The sequence below is a fragment of the Cryptomeria japonica genome, chromosome 10 (genome assembly GCF_030272615.1).
Source record: "Cryptomeria japonica chromosome 10, Sugi_1.0, whole genome shotgun sequence".
Lineage (NCBI taxonomy): Eukaryota > Viridiplantae > Streptophyta > Pinopsida > Cupressales > Cupressaceae > Cryptomeria > Cryptomeria japonica.
The window spans coordinates 664,768,331-664,785,670 of NC_081414.1; positions in this window are offsets into that span (position 1 = coordinate 664,768,331).

Sequence of the window (17,340 nt, forward strand, 5' to 3'; positions counted from 1 at the left end):
GGGGTATCCTCACCTATTTTTTTTCTTTGCTATCTGTGGATTGTCTCTTAGTAATGCTATGAATTGTCCAAGGATATGAGGACACTGTGAGTCTAGTGTGAACTGGGGCATTCCTTGTTTGTGACTGTCTTATCTCCATGCAAACAGGTACAATGACTTTCTGGGTCGAACATATGCTTCGATTGTCGTAACCTACTTGCCATAATAAAGCTCAATGATGATAACGCACAAGAAGCTCTTTCACTTTCATATCTTCTACCTTCCATCCCCCTTTCTTGATTGACTTCCATCGTCCTTCTTGAGTCCACATAACTTGCTATCACACGACTGAGTATAATGACACACCAAAAACATTTGCATTTCATGTAGTTTACACTTGCATTACCACATATTAAGAATTTCATACATACATATAGGTATCACAATTGCATCATATCCTGCACACAATACATATTAGAACATTTCACATTTTCATCATGTAAATAATCATTTGCATTTCATACATTCACATTTGCATTTGCATAACATATTAAAAACATAAAAGAACAAAAATATTGCATTTCCTCATGTACATATTTGCATCCATAACATAAGCATCACATAGAAACATACATCATGAAACATCTCATCACATAGTTACACATGCATATAGCTTCCGCAAAGAATCATCTCATATATATAATCATAAGTGTCATGATACAATGATGTCAAAATACATATGGCTACACAGCCAACCCTCGTGTCGCCCTATCCGGACATAGGAACTCACTGATAACTGCTGCCAACACTGCTGGTAGTGCTAATCCTATCTATGTCATGTTATCCCAAGCCACGTGTCCAACCCTCATCTCCAATCCTGAATCCTGGAACACTCATCTCAGTGCATCCCTATCTCCCTCTCGATCGTAGGGAACTAACTCCCCATTGATCGGTATCCTCAGTATCCTATACACATCCTCCAAGGTGACTGTCATCTCACCCATAGGAAAATGAAAAGTGCATGTCTCTGAATGCCATCTCTCAGCAAGCGTAGTCAGCAATCCCATATTTGCCCAAAACTCAGGCACATACAGAATATGGCGCAATCCCATAACCTTAATCATTGCTCTATCTTCAAATGTCAGCTCTAGTCGTAAACTCTGAGATGATGGGAATCTCTCTCGTGACTCCAGCATAGGTAGGTCCTCCTGCAGTCAAGCAAATCAACTATGTCAATCATAGTGGCATTCCCTGTTCATCACAAAATGCTTCTTTTTATCCTAGTGCTTATATTTATCATATGGCGCTCTATCCTAGTGACACTGTTCATCACAAAGTGTTGCTATTTATCCTAGTGGTACTCCCTGTTCATCACAAAGTACTACGTGTTTTTGCACTCCTTGTTCATCACAAAGTGCTGCTTACATTTGCACTCACTGTTCATCACAAAATGCTGCTCATATTAGTACTCCCTGTTCATCACAAAGTGCCTTGATCTATTCTATCCTAGGGCCTCTGCTTGAGTGTATCCTCTTGAGTAGTTTCCTAATTGGCAACGTATGTTCTATCATAGAATTGTCAATCCTAGCCCTATCTACTATCCTAGTCTTCCCTAGAGGACTTGCTTGAGTGTATCCTCTTAGCAGCTTATCCAATCGACAACATATATTCATCACAGAACTGCCGATTTGGCCTAGAAGACATAAACACGCATTTATTACATTACCTAGCATGCATTTATGACAACATTTATTGCAACAAAGTACAAGGAGGTTTTGTGGTACTTACTGGCTCTCCTGCATCTGCTGGCCTCTGAAATCGGCGAACACGATCGAATCTATGCACCAATGCCATCGTTGCTGACTATTGCTACTCTATTTTCTCTCTGCACTTTGATCTCTTGGATGTGTGGATGACAATGAGAATGTTTTCCTTCATGGTCTATCTTATAGACTGCCCTAGCCCTAGCCCTAGTTTCTCGAGTCAGTCTTCATTATCCCGTGACTCTGTCACTCTATCCTATTTGGTCAACCCTTTCTAGCCTTTCTTTCTTATCGAGAGATTGTTTGTGATCTTTTCAGACATTTTCATCCAATCTCTCAAGGGGGCATATCATTCCCATCTTGGGGCAACTTTGTATCAGTTCATATTATCTTCTTTGAAACAACGCGACAAGTTGCATTGTCTCAAAGAGGGGCAAACTGTAGACACCTAAAATTGTCATGTCTAATTAAATAAATATTTTTATTTATTTAATTATCTAAGCCTAACTCTTCTATTAATTAAATAAATCTTTATTTATTTAATTAATTCATTTATCCTCTTCTAGCCTTATTTCTCATTTAAATAAATACATTTATTTATTTAAATTATCTTTTTCTTAAATTAAATAAATATCTTATTTATTTAATTGATCCCACTTCTTCTATTAATTAAATAAATCTTTATTTATTTAATTAATTCATTAACCTTTTCTACCCATGACACATGTCATTCATCTCTTAATTCATACACTACCTACCCTCTTATTATTTTATTATTTTCTCTACCTACCCTCTAATCATAGCTGACCTCTTTTACACCTTTCAATCTTATCCCTTCATTTCTTATAGTGTCTTCTATATAAGGAGATGCTTCCTTCATTATCAACCCTAACTAATCAATCTATGCATTCAACCCCGACTACGCTTTCAAACTTGCATATGCAATCAAGCCTACTTGCAACCACATTTCCGTTCTTTGTTGAGCTCTTGTGCACATATAAAATCTGAGAGCAAATATATCAAGAAAGATCAATGGAGATAGGAAGAATGGATATCCAAACCCTATTGGACATGTGATGGTATAATTTTTGCGATTTCATTGTCTTAGGTAATCTTCATATGTTATGGTGGCTCTTTGTTGTTGTTAGGCTAGGGTTTTGTGGTTGAATTCATTTAGTCTTTCAATATTGTTAATCCATTTTCACCATATACACCGGTTAACAAGTGAAGACTGGAAAAATGGAACATAGTTGTTCTTGATCAAAAAGATTAACTATAGCTTGGGGTCTTTGTTCAGATTGAGATCTTCATACCACTTGGGTCTTCAATCATACTAAGACTGGTAATCTTTTTCTGCATAACACCGATAGTCTCCAACAAACAAAGACTATACATACAATACCGGTTAGAACAGCTACTGGTTGAGAATAATACATTCATCAAATAAATGTGTGTCCATCAATGACAATCACAACTAAATATCATCAAAATACCAACAATATGTCTTTACTGTAGGGAGAATTGTAGTTAATTGGTTTTCTAGACAGTAAAAGGTTGTTGTACTTTCAACCATTGAAGTTGAGTATGTGGTTTCCATTGAAGCTAGCAAGAAGATGATTTGATTACAATGTTTTTTGGAGGAATTAGGAAAGATGCAAGAGGATAGCCTATTGTACATTGATAGACAGAGTTCCATTCATCTTGCAAATAATTTCGCTCTTTATTCAAGGAAAAAACACATTCAGCTCAGGTACCACTTTATACAATCTATTTTGGAGGATGGATAGTTACGACTTGAGAAGATTCACAAGTGACAATCCTACAGATATATTCACGAAGGCAGTCACACGAGAGAAGTTGAGTTCCTCATCATCTTCTATTGGCTTTCTTGACTAAAAATCATGAATTAAGGAACAACCAAGTTTAGGTGTTTTATCCAGTGGGAGTTGCAAGTGCAGTAGTGTTGTTTAGGATTAGTCTCCAAGTGGGAGATTGTTTGGTGTTGAGTTTGATTAGTCTCCAAGTGGGGATTGTTGGTATTTGGGGACTGATCATGCAAGTATTGTACACTCATTGGGTGGAGTTGTTGGCCCAAAGGGTTGAAGTAATGGTGAGCCAAAGGCACCCCCAAAATTTTTCTCATACGTGTACGAGAATATGAGAATACAAGTACAAGGATAAGATTATGAGAATATTCTTTTAGGGTTAGGGTTAATTTTGTTAACCGACATTGTATGTTGCCCTAAAAATTGCATGTTATAAGTAGCTAGAATGTAAAAGGCACTGTAATGGTGTTGTACTGATTTACTAGATAATAAGAAAAGATTAGATGATTGTGTTTTGTGGATGTAGCCGATCTTGGGTGAACCACATTAAATCTCTGTGTTATTTGTGTTATGCATTTTTCTTCATCTTTTTTGTTTGTATGTGCATATAATTGTTAATTCACATTTTCTCCGGATGTGCCTAAACCCTAACAAAGAGCACTAGTTATCGTTCATGTTCCAATAACCGTTCACTCCTTGCACACTCAACCCTTCAATTATTAACTTTAAAAATAAAAAAAAGTAAATAACTAAAAGCCCATTAATAAATTTCACATGTACCAATAGCTGCTCATTTTTTAGTATTTTTGGATCAGAATTGGCTCATTTGTGCACCTTATTGGTACACATAGTGCACCACTTCTGGGGCATTTGTGCATAAGTATTGGAAATTTTAAGTGCACAATTATTGTGGCATCTTTAATCAAGTATCAAGTGACACTTTGAAATGTGTACTTTTTGAGCCTTGAATGCATAATAGATCGCACAATGTGTATTGTTACTACCTGAAAGCTAAATCAATAGATATCAGTAATTAAATTGCATGTAGATCTACAACAATATTGTTTTTGTCAAAATTCAATTGACTTCTTAGAATTTGTGGGTGCACGAAGTTGGTTGTAATGGCTACCGATATGCTTCCCCTAGATGTTTCAACATCTTAAGTCAAAGTTTTTTTTTTTCTTTTTCTTGTCTTCTTGAATTATAGATAAAATGAAATCCTCTCCAAACAAAAAGACTAGCACCCAAAATTACCCACTTACACTTTACACAAACACCAAGAACTCTTAAATTAAAGGAAAAAAAAGAATAAAAACCATTAAATTTTAAGAGCAGATTAAATAACAATAACAGAAAAATTAAAAATATTTAAACAATAAAAAAAATTATTATATAACAAGAGTTGTGTTGCAGCTAAAGTCCCTACCTAATGCAAAAAATAGCAGAGATTGACATATCACAAATAAAGCCCCATCTTGAAGTTTGAAAGAAAAGTGATTGCTTGTCCTGTGGTCATATTACCATATGCGTTGAATATTATATCTACAATAGGCTTGCTTAGATAGAGATATGCTATGATATATTCATGTTTATTATTTTTATTCCTAGTGTTTGCATAGAGAACAATATAAAACTCAATTGAGTACAAGGTTTTCCATATGATGCAAAGCACATGACATAGTACCATCTTAGTGGTTGCAGTGACTATACTAATTGGAAGAGTTAAAGTCACTGCCAACAAACAAGTGAACACCACTCCCCACCATGGTAGTTCTAACTATTTCTCAAACCCTTGGCATGTTGCAATAGTCACTCAATTGAACTCACTTTCCATAAAATACCAATGGATGGGATATTTGGTGAAAGACTAGAGAAAATATTAGACTGTGAGTGAATGCAAATAAGATACTCATGTGTAGTTTACTATAGTCTTGGTATGCTTCAACATTGAAGCTAAAAAATTTTGTGAGAAATTTTGTGGTATTATACTTCTAACCATTTACTATGAAAAGAAAATGAAGTAAAAAATGTTAGGGAGAGGCCATGCAGAATCCATGGTAATATTAAATTACATGTACACATGAAGTCAAAACATATGGAGATAAATTCCTTCAAAAATTTCTTTAATCATTTTCTTATTCTTAATTTGTAGGATGTATTTAGTGTAACAACATACTTGTGAATAGGTCTCATGAAAGCATTGGCCAATCTTTTTATTATAAGCATTATTTTTATAGGCTAGGGGAATAGTTAGATATATGATGATGAAACTAGTCATGACATTGACTACTAACAACCAATAGCAATAAATTTGTAGGAGTAATTTTTTTTATTATTATATCCTTCAAGTTGTTGTCTATGCAGTAGTTCTTTCCGCAATGCACAACCTTGCTTAAAAATGTCAGAAATAATTTTTTGGTAGGGCCATGTGTTCTTCTAGCAAAATTTTTAAAACAATAGGAAACATGAACATGTATCCAATTATGGAGAAACTTGAAATAAATCATAGTAAATAATGAACCAACCACATTCAAATTCCCTAAAAAAACCTCAGGGAAACCATAACAAGTGATGCATGTTATGTTTCTACATAAATTGTGTTGTGCATTCTGTAGAACACAAGATGCCACTGAGAGGGGGGGTGAATCAGTGGTATTAAAAAACCTTACCCTTTCAATCCTAAAAGTGTGTATTGGTTAGAAGTTCAAACACAAAGTAAATATACCAGAGAGATAGGGGGAGACATAAAGATGCAAGCACACACAAATACACATCACATAACACCATATGTACGAGGAAAACCCAATGTGGGAAAAACCTTGGTGAGAAATGCTACTTGAGTCTACTCCTCCAATCCAGCCTCACAATAAATAACAGATTAAAAATTTTAGGGCACCAACCCAAGGAGGACCAACCCCTAATTTTAGGGCACCAACCCAAGGAGCACCAACCCCTAATTTTAGGGCACCAACCCCTAATTTTAGGGCACCAACCCAAGGAGCACAAACCCCTAATTTAGGGTACCAACCCAAGGAGCACCAACCCCTAACTATTTATGGCTACCAACCCAAAGGAAAACCAACCCCTCCACCAAGCACCAACTCAGTGAATACAATGAATAATATTAAAATAATACATTAGTAATAATCTGGTTACAAATGAGTTTTGTAACCTCTGCATATAATCTCTTCACTGGTTCACCTCTGCTCTGTTCTTTGTCGGTTCTCTACTCACCTTCACTCTCTATTACAACTTTACCGATTCAAGCTCTATCTCTCCTTTGTCAATTTACTATTCTTTGATCCACTTCCTCTTGTCACTACCAGTACTTTGTTCACAATGTTCTGCTTCACTCACTGCTGCCTTCTTAAGATTCTAACACTACCAGTCCACTTCTACTCTATTTCTACCTTTCTTGATCCCCACTGGTACTCACCCTTCTCTCCTTGACTCTCTACTATTATCTTGGTGTTTCTCCCTTGCCAGTTCACATGACTGTTATACTCTTTTGTAGTTTACTGGTTACTTTAACCTTACCGGTTAAACCTCCGCTAAACTCTCTTAGCAGTTACACCTTCCAACACTAAGTCACTATGATCTTCGATGAACTCTCTGATTGGTTAACTCTCTGATGCACACTCACACACTTATCCAGCATCACAACATCATTGGCATCATCAATCACTAAGGTCTTTGGTTGACATATTTATACTTGAGCTTTCCTGCCAAAACAAAATTCAATCTTCACACGTCTAGGGTTTCTTCATCAACCATGAGGTGTACCAAATCCAATCAGATCTTGTTCTTGGGATTGACAGCCTACAACAGGTCACTAAACACGCCATTTGTCTTCCTTCTAGTACACTTTTGCTATACTTAGCAACCTGCAAACTGATCACTGACCCTACATCTATCAATCACATTAATGATCTCACAGTCCCTTTCTCCATAACATATTGCAATCCGATGTCTCACTTTGATCATTGCATCATTTATATCTTCAGTTTGCATCGACCCACAAAGCCCTACAACTCACCTGTGATTTTTGTCGACTGAATTAAACACTAAATTAGTCATCAACTACCTCACCAACACACTAATCACCATTGTATCTTGGCCACCTAGAGACCACGTGTCATCTATGTCGGCATCCACCTCTGCTCATACCATTGTGTTGGTTCAGATTTAGTCACCAACCACAACACACAACCTATGCATACTTTATACTACCGGTCTTCTTGCCTTGCCAGTTATGCTCTAGCCAATTAGCCTACATGCCATCTCTTTTCTATTCTACCTGTGGGATCACATTTTCCTGGTCACCAAACTTTCCAATCCACAATATGTATCCAGAGTGAGTTACTATACACATGTCCATATGATAGGAGATTTTCACTTTGCCTCTTTGCTCTCTTACCAGTTGACATTGACATGTCAATGGTCTCTAATGCACACCTCCTATCATATTGGTTGTAAGATAATCTTAGACATCAATCATCAACAAACATCTCTGTTGATATCAGCAACCCATAGTGAATCCATATCCACAAATACTAACACTTACCTTCTTCTTCATTTTACCGGTTCTCCTCTCAACTGGTTTGTCTAAGTGACAAACTCATCACTCCTCACTCTTCCTCTTCTTGTCTCAGTATCTTATCATACTTTCCCTTGCTGATCTGGTGCACATCTCCGATTTCACATATTGGAGGCTTCTAATGTTTCACTTTGGTCATCTGGTATGTGTCTTCAACGAGCTGCCTTTAAATTCTCTGATTTTCTTATCCTGGAGGGTTATAATGCATTCCATGCATGTTGTGAGATAAGCTCAGTATGACCACTTACTGATAGAAGTGGATGGACCAAAGCACTTAACCCGACTTTACTGAAATTGAGCAAATATATCTTGAATCTGGCATACAATTCGGTAGACATCCCCTTTGTCTACCTTACTAACTTGTATTAGCCCAAACTCTATCAGTCATATCTTCATCCTGTGATAACATCTTCATCCGGTGGGAGTCTTGCTGTATGACATCTAGCTGCATACCGATTTCCTGCACTTTCTCCATTAGCTCAAACTTGCTTGCTTACCGTTTACATGCTTACCGGTTGGCAAAAATACACTGCCAACACATTACTTACCAGATACATACCACACAAGTCTCCAATACTTACTCACCAGTTCATACCATAACTTGTAACATACCGGTTGATATCTCATGACCACAAAGCCGATCGACATCCTATACTTACCGGTGACAGGCTAGATACTGGTAACATGCTATACTGGTTGACATGAATGACAAAAATGTCGGTTGATATCAATGACAACACAATGCCAACAATCTCCCCCTTTGGCATTGATGTCAACACATGTATTATTTGGCATACTATAGGTTTCTCTCCCCCTTTGACACAATGATAAAGGGTACTGACAAAGCTTTCTACCAGTTGCTTCTCCCCCTTTGACCATTATATTCTGCATCCTCTCATCCAGCAACACTTGAGGTAGAGGGCCCAGACACCAACTGATACCAATTGTATATACCAATCTGATAACAATTATAAAAAAGCGTGTCAGTGAATTTCACTTACCTATCAGTTAGACTGCATCTTCTCCCCCTTTGATATGTAAAAAGTTATTCTGACACCAATTTGATATCACTTGTATGTTTTCCCCCTGTGCAGGTAACTTTCCCTCTTTGTTCACAACCGGTTGAATGAGGACTTTTCTCTTCCTTTGCAGGTTATTCTCCCGATAGAGAAAGCTATTGTTCCTTTCACCTGGTGTCTTGTACCACAACATAGACACCCGATCTCCCCTTGTGTCTAGCATGTCTGATACCAATCAAAAGATATGGCTGTGAACTCCCCTGAACCATAGGTCTTCGATCTTCGTTGCCTGTCAGATGTTAAACCGAAGCTCCAATTTTCAGCTTATACAAGTTGAGACGAGTATATGTGGTCTATTGATGATCTTCTAGCTCCATGATATCCATCACAACTTGTGACATGATCTTACATGACCATAATGCCAAGCCACATCACCATCACATCAACTATCAAACCGGTTGAATCAAAATGATTCATGCATATGAGGTGGACTACTGGACCAACACATTGTCATTCACGTCTTCTCCAATATCACCCGAGACATAATTTCCTCAGTCCACACCACTAGAGTCACTGCAATGATCATAATCTATAATTCTGGTTAACAACTATGTCGGTGACACACTATACATACCGGTTCACTATACCGGACCAATGTATTTACCGAAACACCTTCCTCTGAACTCCATCTTCCTAGTCAAATGTCTCTGATCCCAATTGTAGTTTAACCATCCATTGACACTTGCAGAATTGATCCTTCTAACATGTGTAAATGTGTAGCTAAGGGAGTAACTAATCATACTGTCATTCCATCTTCTTCCTTGTGCCAACAACAAATAGTCCTTTCATTTGTCTATTTCAGCTACGAGGGTGAATGATATGATCAATATGTAACTCCCCTTGAGTTCTGCATCTCCTTCAAGTCTTAGGATATATCACCCATGCATTGAATGCACAATGCTTGCCCATGGTTATATTCTCTTCCTTCTTCCTCCATACCTGCTTGATTTCCCTTCTCTTTTCATTTGCAGTCTCTGGAGTAATGTTGGCTTTCTTTGGCTGATTGGTCCTTGCTCTACAAAATTTTGCAACATGTCCATAAGCATTTCTATAGAAACATACTATGTGCATTCCAACCTAATGATTATGGGATCTTCTATTAATCTCACCTGCTCCTCTTCTCCTGACCATGTTGTTGTAGCCAACTACCAGTTTCAATAGACTCCCCAATCTTGCATGAATATTTCCCCTTTGGTTCCATGTAGGTCTTTGACTCCTATACATTTTGTCATCTCTTCCATGCTGACCATAGTTGCTATATCTTATAATTTTGTTAGAAGAGAAGGTGGAAGGGTTGCCATATGTTTGAAGATTCTTCTTTCTACACTCATGAATTCTATGGCCAAAACCATTACATCTTTGACAAACTAAATTGTTATTCCTTGAAAAAATATTTTGTCTATTCCTGGACCTCTTTGTACATTCATTTGCCCTATGACCATAATCTTTACATGAAAAACAACAACCAGAGAAAGAGGGAATATAACTTACAAATTTGTTTTGCCAAACATGAGGTGATCTTACTGGTTTGGCTTCTCTATTTCTACTTCTCCAGGGACTTGTCTTGTGGGTAGCAACATTTCTTTGTCCTCTACCGGTAGAAGATCTTCTAGATTGTCTTCTCTTATTGTTGTTGTTGATAAGGTCATCTTCTCTCAGCTTTCCTTTTCCTTTTGAATCAACATTATTCCTCCCTGCAATAGTCATCTTTAGCTTCATGTCCTCACCGGTTGTAGTTAGGTCAACCTTCTTCCTTGGAGCATTCTTGACTGTGAAGGCCTGTCCCTTGTTCTCTCCACTTGAGAAGACAAAATGAATTTCTTTGAGGGAGGCAACCTTGGTTGTGGAGCATTTATCGACATCATATCCAACTCCTCTGGTGTCCTTGGAGTGTTTTTGCTTGTTCAACATTTTATCCAAGGCTTCACTGCTGCCATCATACTAGATCCTCACCTTGAGCTCATTTAGGCACTTCTCAAGGTCTTTCTATAGTTTCTCCATTTCACCTTTTGTCTTCTGACATTCTTTATCCTTGGCCTCTAGCTCTGATGCTAAATCTTTACACTTGCATTTCTTGGTGTCCAAATCCAATTTTTATTCTACATTCATCCTTTTAGCATCATCCACTTGTGCTTTCAGATCTGCATTGGTTGACTCTGACTCTTGAAGACATTTGATCAACCAGTCTTGTTCCACAATAGCAACATTCTTGAACATCTTATATTCTTTTCTTACTTTGCTAAGCTCCTCAAGTGCACTAACAAGTTCTCCTTCAAGATCTACTTCAACTTTATCTTCTTCAATCACTACCAAACACATCTTGCTGATATGATTGATTAGCATGATCACTTTGAGATGTGTGCATCTTACTTTGTGTCTCTTGGGCCATGAAGATATGCATTTCTTCTTCATCATTGTTGCTGCTACTAACTGATCTATCTTCATATTCATGTTCATGTGTCTCATTTCTCTTCTTGCTCTCAAAAATTGGTTCTATAGTTCTAGGTTCATTACCATAGAGCTTATTCAATCTATCCCACAAACTCTTTGCAGACTTGTACCTGTCCACCTATCAAGAAACATCATCTGAGAGCCCACTGAGTATAGCCTTCATTGCTTCAATATTACATTCATATCTTCTTTCTGCATCAGGACTGATGTAAGGGCTGACAGGACTAGAATAGCCATTTACAACCGACATCCATACGTCATACCCTAAAGAGGATAGGTAGACTTCTATCCTACAACTTCAAATGGAAAAGTTTGACCCATCAAACACCGAAGTAGAGATTGACTCAAAACTGACCATCGTGTTCTCAAACCAGAATCTACCCATGCTGGAGAAAGCTTATCTAACTAGGAACCTATGCTCTGATACCAATTGTAGAACACAAGATGCCACTGAGAGGGGGGTGAATCAGTGATATTCAAAAACCTTAATCTTGTAATCCTAAAAGTGTGTACCAGTTAGCAGTTCAAACATAGAGTAAAAACACTAGAGAGGTAGGGAGAGACATAAAGATGCACCCACACACAAATACACATCACATAACACCAGATGTACGAGGAAAACCCAATGTGGGAAAAACTCGGTGAGCAATGCTGCTGGAGTCTACTGCTCCAATCCAGCCTCACAATAAACAACTAATTACAAAGTTTAGGGCACCAACCCAAGGAGCACCAACCCTTGATTTTAGGGCACCAACCCAACGAGCACCAACTCCTAATTTTAGGGCACCAACCCAAGGAGCACCAACCCCTAATTTAGGGAACCAACCCAAGGAGCACAAACCCCTAACTGTTTATGGGCACCAACCCAAAAGAGCACCTACCTCTGCACCGACCACCAACTCAGTGAATACAATGAATAATATCAAAACAATGTATTAGTAATAATCCGGTTACAAGTGAGATTTGTAACCTCTGCATATAATATCTTCATCACTTCACCTCTACTCTATTCTCTGTCAGTTCTCTACTCACCTTCACTCTCTGCTTCAAATTTTTCCAGCACAGACTCTATCTCTCCTCTGCCAGTTTACTATTCTCTAATCCACTGCCTCTTGTCACTATCGATACTCTGCTCACACTATTTTACTTCACTCAATGCTGCCTTAAGGTTCTAACACTACTGGTCCACTTCTACTCCATTTCTGCCTTGCCTGATCCCCACTAGTACTAACCCTTCTCTCCTTGACTCTCTACTAGTGTCTTGGTGTTTCTCCCTTGCGGGTTTACACAACTGTTATACTCTTTTGCAACTTACTGGTTACTTTATCCTTACCTGTTAAACCTCTGCTAAACCCTCTTACCAGTTACACCTTCCAACACTCAGTCATAATGATCTTAGATGAACTCTCTGACTAGTTAACTCTCTGATGCACACTCACACACTCTTATCCGACATCACAACATCATTGGCGACATCAATCACTAAGGTCTTTTCTCGATATATTTATACTTGAGCTTTCCCACCAAAATAGAATTCAATCTTCACATGTCTAGGGCTTCTTCATCAACCACAAGACATACCAAATCCAATCAGATCTTGTTCATGGGATTCACCGCCTACAATAGATCACTCAACATGCCATTTGTCTTCCTTTCAGTACACGTTTTCTATACTTAGCAACCTACAAATTGGTCACCGACCCTGCATCTGTCAATCACATTAAATGATCTCACAGTTCCTTTCTCCAGATCAGATCGCAACCTGATGTCCTACTTTGATCATTGCATCACCTATATCTTCAGTTTGCATCGAGCCACAAACCCTTGCAACTCACCCATGATTTTCACCGACTGCATTAAACACCGACTTAGTCGACAACTACCTCACTGACGCATCAATCACCATTGTATATTACCAACTTGGAGACCACATGTCATCTCTGTCGGCATCCACCTCTGCTCACACCACTATGTCAGTTTAGATTTAGTCACCGACTACAACACACAAGTGGTGCATACTTTATACTATCGGTCTTCTTGCCTTGCAAATTATGCTCTAACCGGTTAACCTACATGCTAGCTCTTGTCTGTTTTGCCGGTGGGATCACATTTGCCCGATCACCAAACTTTCCAATCCACAACATGTATCCAGAGTGAGTCACTATACACATGTCCATATGATAGGATCTTTTCACTTTACCTCTTTGCTCTTATCGGTTGACATTGACATGTCAACAGTCTCTAATGCACACCTCCTATCATACTAGTTGCAAGATAATCTCAAACATCAATCATCAACAAACATCTCTGTTGATATCAACAACCTGAAGTGAATCCATGTCCACAAATGCTAACACTTACCTTCTTCTTCATTTGATCGGTTCTCCTCTCAGCTAGTTTGTCAAAGTGACAAACTCATCAGTCCTCACTCTTCCTCTTCCTATTCTGGTAGCTCATCATACTTTCCCTTGCTAATCCGGTGCACATCTTTGATTTCACATGCTAGAGGCTTAAGATGTTTCACTTTTGTCATCCACTATGTGTCTTCAACCACTTGGCTTTAACTTCTCTAATTTTCTTATCCTGGAGGGTTATAATGCATTCCATGCATTTTGTGAGATAAGCTCAGTATGACCACTTACCAGTATCTAAGTGGATGGACCAAAGCACTTAACCTGCCTTTATTGAAATTGAGAAAATATATCTTCAATGTAGCACATAACTCGGTAGACATCCACTTTGTCTACCTTACTAACTTGCAGTAGCCCAAACTCTATCGGTCATATCTTCATCCTATGATAACATCTTCATCCGGTGGGAGTCCTACTGTATGACATCCAACTGCATACCGGTTGCCTGCACTTTCTCCATTAGCTCAACCTTACTTTCTTACTGATCACATGCTTACCAGTCGGCAACAACACAATGCCAATATATTACTTACCAGATACATACCACACCAGTCTCCAATACTTACTCACCAATTCATACCATAACTTTTAACATACCGGTTGATATCCCATGACCACAATGTCAGTTGACATCCTATACTTACCCGTGATAGGCTATACCAGAAACATGCTATATTGGTTGACATTAATGACAACATAATTCCAACACATTCAACCATGTTGATGAACCAAAACTTGTCTTTCGACTCTTTCTATAACTATTGTTGAAGAGATAATTTACTAGAATAAAAAGGAGCCCTCACAAGATTTCTATTACTTAATGTATGCAAAATGTGTAAATGCAAACAAGCAATGTGAAACAAGGAATTGCCATCCTACTTCTATGAATACATTGTAGAAGGCACCTATATATTTATGTCACAACAATATTTCATGGTGTAAATAGTTGGTAGCTAAGATACTAAAACAAGGAAACACTATAGCTGGTAGAAAATCTTTTTGAATTTTAATTTTCTACCTATATCACAAGAAATAGCTACATGGTAGCCATACCTTCAATAGATATTGTCTGTAAACATGGAATCACTTAAATTCTAGAACATCAACAATCCTTAGATGATCCATGGTGTTGGTTGACTTGACTGACCAACAATATATTCTTTGTGATGTGACATAGGCACTAGTACATTTGGGTCAAGATTTCGACGACCAATCGTCGGATTTTTGACCACATTTCGTCGCACTACCGACAAAAATGGTCGTCGAAAACTTTGTGTCGGAAGTTCCGACTATCCTTGTGGTCATCGCAATTTCGACATTACCACAACCTTTCTGACGACCACCATGCATTCTCATTCCGTGAACGAATACCGTCACCATCTCGGGCTGTCGTCAGAATTCCGACACCAAAGTATAAAATTCTGACAAAGGAGTGTCGTGGGATGCAGAGCATCCTTGTCGGGCGTTTCATTAGTGGTCGTCGTAATTCCAACGACAAGAGATGATGTGAGTCGAATGGCTTTGCCGTCGGTGCATGAAAGCATTGAACGAGTTCTACTTTTAAAAATTACATGAAACATTTTTAATTTATTTGATTCAGTGTTATTTGCAAAAAATGATTATCAATGATGTTTCCTTTCTCCAAGAATTGTCCAGGACGTTTCCATCAGATAATATGTAACATCAAATGACTAAATTTTTTCTTTACAATTGCTTATTTAATTTAAGTATTATCTCAGTGTGAATTAAAATTTATATCTGTACAGAAGCAGAAAATACAAGTTGAAGAGTCTCTTGCATGCAAATTTCCTAAAAGAAAGCAAGCAAACATTATCTTGAATGACATGGAAACAAGCTCATCTGCTGCCTAGAAGAGAGCAATTGGAGAATGGCAGAGGAAAGTGTTTAAGGGTAATAAATAGATAGATAGTATGCAATACAAACAAACAATGTCTGGAGTGTCTGATGTGACATCTCTAATTTATGTCCGGAGGGTCTAACTAGTTTTGGAGTTCCTGCGAAACCTATTGGGCCACACTTGGAGGAAATCAATGTGTTCGTGCAAGGAGCACCTTTTTTCTATTATGAGAATGATACTTTTGCACCTAGGGATATTTGGAAGTCAATATCCAAAAATTTCTATAGTGTGGAACAAGAGTTGGCGGACTCAAAGTATAATTGTTAGCTTTCAGAAGACCAAGAGGTTATGTACACAATCTCCCAATAGAAGAGTGACCACAAGATTTACCTCTCCCCCCAATCACTATTCAGGAAGCACTTCCTCAAACAAAGGACTATTGGCCTCCATGGGATCAAAGAAAAAAATTAAAGCATAGACTCTAGATGATGTGGTGGTGTCCTTCGTGAAGAACTCTACACTATAATTGAAAATTCACAAGGGAAACTGCAAGATAGTGAAGAGAAATACAATCTTGAAAAGTAGTGAATTGAAAATTCACAAGGGAAACTGCAAGATAGTGAAGAGAAATACAATCTTGAAAAGTAGGAAGAATGGATCCTGGTTTGGGTGGGGCCAACTCAGGTGGCTCCTCTAGAGGTTGACGAGATAGAAATCATATTAGGATTTGAAAAAGATCACACTCGTGGAACTTCGTGTGCGAGTGATCAATTGCGGTGTTTGGGTAATGCATTCCAAATAGATACAGTTGCATTCCAAATAGATATAGTCTTGATGGCATGCAACTGTATCTATTTGCAATGCAACTGTATCTATTTGGAATGCATTACCCAAACACCACAATCGATCACTCGCACACGAAGTTCCACGAGTGTGATCTTTTTCAAATCATAATATGATTTCTATCTCGTCAACCTCTAGAGGAGCCACCTGACTTGGCCCCACCCAAACCAAGATCCATTCTTCCCACTTTTCAAGATTGTATTTCTCTTCACTATCTTGTAGTTTCCCTCATGAATTTTCAATTATAGTGTAGAGTTCTTCACGGAGGACACCACCACATCGTCTAGAGTCTATGCTTTAATTTTTTTCTTTGATCCCATGGAGGCCAATAGTCCTCTGTTTGAGGAAGTGCTTCCTGAATAGTCATGGGGGGGAGAGGTAATTCTTGAAATCGCTCTTCTATTGGGAGATTGTGTACATAACCTCTTGGTCTTCTGAAAGCTGACAATTATACTTTGAGTCTGCCAACTCTTGTTCCACACTATAGAAATTTTTGGATATTGACTTCCAAATATCCCTAGGTGCAAAAGTAT